Source organism: Branchiostoma belcheri, unplaced genomic scaffold (genome assembly GCF_001625305.1).
Source record: "Branchiostoma belcheri isolate BF01 breed outbred unplaced genomic scaffold, Haploidv18h27 scaffold5, whole genome shotgun sequence".
NCBI classification, from domain to species: Eukaryota; Metazoa; Chordata; class Leptocardii; order Amphioxiformes; family Branchiostomatidae; genus Branchiostoma; species Branchiostoma belcheri.
The window spans coordinates 8205615-8210389 of NW_017804131.1; positions in this window are offsets into that span (position 1 = coordinate 8205615).

Consider the following 4775-nt stretch of genomic DNA (forward strand, 5'->3'; position numbering starts at 1 on the left):
CGGGCACGTCCAAATTATACCCGCGCGGAGGAGGAAGATCAGAATGTACTAGCAACCTTGGTACAAGTATGGCAATTTTAAAAGCATCACTAGTAACTGCAAGCATACTTTTTCATCAATACGCAGTGCGAGTTTGTAAGATTTATTCAAATTCATATATAATTATGTTTACCGAAGGAAAACATATGGTTTTTGCTCTGTTTCCTCTTCTTCTCCAAACCAATAAGGTCAATGACGAGAACCAGACGTCTGTCACCATGGTAACTACATCAGGGTTACATCATGTTGCAGTTTTATAGCAGGGGCGATTTAGACTCCTGTCTGAATGTGTTTGAGCCAAAATGCGAAGGTAAATATTATGCATTTGTTTTGCAAATGTTTACCTTTCTAGTATTTCAAATAGTTTTCATCAGGTTGGTAAAGTATAGGATACAGGAGTTTTCTTTTACACAACCAAATTTTCTCACCTAAGTGCTGACGTTTCGATGTCTAATAGACACCTTCTTCGGAGCTTCTGACTGGAGTTCTACTTCTCTCCGCTGTATTTGTAGCCTTGAATCAGAAGCTCTGAGGAAGGTATGACAGACACCGAAACGTCAGCACTTAGGTGAGAAAATTTGTGTAAAAGAAAACTCCTGTATTTCATACATAATAGTTTCACACTCTTCTCTTGGATGGTGTTGAGTGACCTTGGCTGTTAACTACAGGTCTGAATTGATGCACATTTGAGATACTGAGAAGAATACAACGTTAACCCGTTTGCGATATTCTGTCTGGCCCACAAACGATTTCTGGCCATGGGCACAGGTTTACAGGTGATGGATAGATTTACAATGTATTATTCGAATTTCTCTCATGCACATGCAAGTAAAGATGTTCCGTTCATCCAGAGTACTATATGAAAATTATAAGTGGCATTCTATTCCCATCTCTATATTTTTAGAACTTAAGAGAACGTTTTCTTATCCTTTTCAATCTTTCCTCTCAGATTTTCCCAAGTGCAAACACACAGAAAAACGAAAAAGATATTGTTTTAGTGTTTTTGAGAAGAAAAATAATGTTGGATTTTCAATGAAGTCGGGCGTACCCTGTGTATCTCAGTCTAGAATCGTTCCATCCATATACATGTAGGTGCAGTAAGCACAAAGAGATCAGAAATATCGACGACCTTATATTGCAGGCTCAATATTTACATGGTACGGGGTATTTCACCATATTCTCAAAGCAGAGGTCTGGGATTTGGATTTTTTTGGCGTGTTTAACGTTTCTCCGCTTTTTTATCGGGCTTTTACTTTTTATACTCGTATCTTTTTTTTTTTGTGCCACTCCCCCTTCCCAAAAAGTTACCAGTACTAAAAAGAAATCCCGATGAAAAAGCTTAGGAACACGCCAAAAGCCAAAGCCCAAACCTCTGTTTGGAGAGTAATTTCAACAGTTTCTACGGCAGAAAGCGCACCGAGCGTCGGAAGACAAATGATAATAGTCGGAGATAAGGAGGTTAAAGACTTGACCCGAAAGAAGAGGGATTGTCTACCCACTGATTAATGTCATGGAGTCACGTACATGCCGTGTGTGAGAATTCCTGGTCTGTTCGCGTGACAGAGTTTGCGGTTTGTTACTACCTCCATTGAACGTATCTGGGTCAGTCTTATTCGATTATTGCACAGACAAAGGAAAGCTCCTTGCACAGAGCAAGGGGCTTCAAGAGACACAGAGCGTGTGTAATGTGTCTAGATATAATATGGGTTTTATTTTAAACATTTTACAGCCGAAGGCTGAATTACATGTCCCGTACGTGGTAAGAAAAACAACTTCTGACACTTCAAACCTTATATACTAAAGGTAGAGAGATCACAGAACTTTTCAAAACCACCTCTTTTCTTCTGAATTGAGTCGAAGATAATCCCCATTCTTTTGTTGCTTTAGGGCTTTATATTAATTGGAATGTCAAAATGCAATATTTAACTGTGTGGGTAGGTCAAATTAAGATTCGTAGACCAAAACTTGAAAGACTCTTTAGATATGGCCAATGTAATATTTAGGAAAGTTTATCTGTGTTATATAAAGAAAGTTAAGATTTATTTGGTGAAAGCATACATATGTAGCACCAAGTAGCACATAACTGTTCACTAATGACTGTTTTCCTCCACGCTCCAGTTTCGTTATGGGTTCGTCGCAACATCTGCCCTAAGTTGATTCAAATGAAAATTTATTGACAGACAGGATATTATGGCACTCAGTACGTCACAAGGTACTTTATATTCGCGGTAGCAAAATTTCGCGGTCTGAGAAAAATGGACATGTTTGCAGAACTATATGTTCACAGTGGCGGTAAGTGCAAAAGAAAGAAAGTCTGCGAATTATAATGACAATTTTGTGGTACAGAAGTGACCGCGAAAACCACGAATATAGAGATACCGCTAATATATACTGATTTACAGTTTATATACATGTACTAAGTACTGTCCCCTTAGCTTGTTACCTTCGCCAAGGTTATGTTTTCAGTAGCGTTTTTCTGTCCGTTTGTCTGTCTGTTTGTCTGTCTGTTTGTGAACAGCATAACTCAAGAAGCTTAGTATGCATTGTCATGAAACTTGGTAGGTGAGTAGGTCTTGATAAGACCTAGAAATGATTAGATTTTGGGCCCCCTGGCGGCTTTTGTTGGTACTGCAGCAGAACTTCTGGTTTTGATCTCTCGCGATCAGGACATGCTAGGGTCACGAATTTTGGTTGGTAGATAGCTCTTGGGATAGGGAAGAAGTGACATGAGTTTGGGCACCCTAGTTAGGATTGGACCTGCTTTTCACTGCTCCATCTCACAGGTTCCAACAGGTTCAACAGGGAGCTAGGTTCAACAGTTCAAATGCCATAAGGTAAGACTGTGTTTTACATCAACAACCTATGTTGTAATGCACAGACCGCCCTTCCACGAAAGAAAACCGGAACTGGCATCAAGCATTGCTGGGCGATTTCCTAGCGCGTTGACATACATGTACATGTACTGCAAAATCGGAACGTGGCGACTTATCAAGAGACTCCTAGCGACCCATTATTATGATTGCAGTGGTCCGGACGCAATTTATATGTCACATTTTGCACCAAAAATTGATGTTTTATTTGAAAAAATATTGGAGTGATTGTACTTTTCAACATATTTGTGCAATTATCTGACATTTATCGTTGACATTAAAACAGCCCACACAAGGCGCATTCACAAACTAATGCCATGTGTTTAAAAGCTTATAACTTAGCTCTCAGCCATGTTTATTTTAATTTTGGTCCAGAATTTATATTGAATGGCACATATATTTGCCACATACGGGTTGATTCAACTTACTTTGTGAAGAAAGGACCAGAGAATTTATTTTTTGTATCATCCAACAAAATTTACACAGACAGAGGACAGGCATGTTTTTGGTATTTGAATAGAGTTCAGCACCAAGGACGGGCCCGGGTGTGTTTTTAGTGTTTGAATAGAGTTCAGCACCAAGGAGAGGTGTGTTTTTGGTGTTTGAAAATAGTTCAGCACCAAGGACAGGTGTGTTTTTTAGTGTTTGAATAGAGTTCAGTACCAAGGACAGGTGTGTTTTTGGTGTTTGAAAAGAGTTCAGCACCAAGGACAGGCGTGTTTTTAGTATTTGAATAGAGTTCAGTACCAAGGACAGGTGTGTTTTTGGTGTTTGAATAGAGTTCAGCACCAAGGGAAGGTGTGTTTTTAGTGTTTGAATAGAGTTCAGTACCAAGGACAGGTGTGTTTTTGGTGTTTGAATGGAGTTCAGTACTAAGGACAGGTGTGTTTTTGGTGTTTGAATAGAGTTCAGTACCAAGGCCAGGTGTGTTTTTTGGTGTTTGAATAGCACCAAGGAAAGGTGTGTTTTTGGTGTTTGAATAGAGTTCAGCACCAAGGAAAGTTGTGTTTTTGGTGTTTGAATAGAGTTCAGTACCAAGGCCAGGTGTGTTTTTAGTGTTTGAATAGAGTTCAGTACCAAGGACAGGTGTGTTTTTGGTGTTTCAATAGAGTTCAGCACCAAGGGAAGGTGTGTTTTTAGTGTTTGAATAGAGTTCAGAACCAAGGACAGGTGTGTTTTTAGTGTTTGAATAGAGTTCAGTACCAAGGACAGGTGTGTTTTTGGTGTTTGAATGGAGTTCAGTACCAAGGACAGGTGTGTTTTTAGTGTTTGAATAGAGTTCAGCACCAAGGGAAGGTGTGTTTTTAGTGTTTGAATAGAGTTCAGTACCAAGGACAGGTGTGTTTTTGGTGTTTGAATAAAGTTCAGTATCAAGGACAGGTGTATTTTTGGTGTTTGAATAGAGTTCAGTACCAAGGACAGGTGTGTTTTTTGATGTTTGAATAGAGTTCAGAACCAAGGACAGGTGTGTTTTTGGTGTTTGAATAGAGTTCAGTACCAAGGACAGGTGTGTTTTTGGTGTTGTGAATAGAGTTCAGAACCAAGGACAGGTGTGTTTTTGGTGTTTGAATAGAGTTCAGTACCAAGGACAGGTGTGTTTTTTGATGTTTGAATAGAGTTTATAACCAAGGACAGGTGTGTTTTTGGTGTTTGAATAGAGTTCAGAACCAAGGACAGGTGTGTTTTTGATTGGTATATGTAGGTCAATAAAAATAAGATTCGTAAACTACAACTACGAAGACTCTTTACATGGCCAATATTTGTAGTAAGACAAGACAATCCATTTAAGCCTTCTCAAGTTATTGTGTCCACAGACGGACACACACACACACACACTCATACACGAACACACATGGCGAAGGTAAA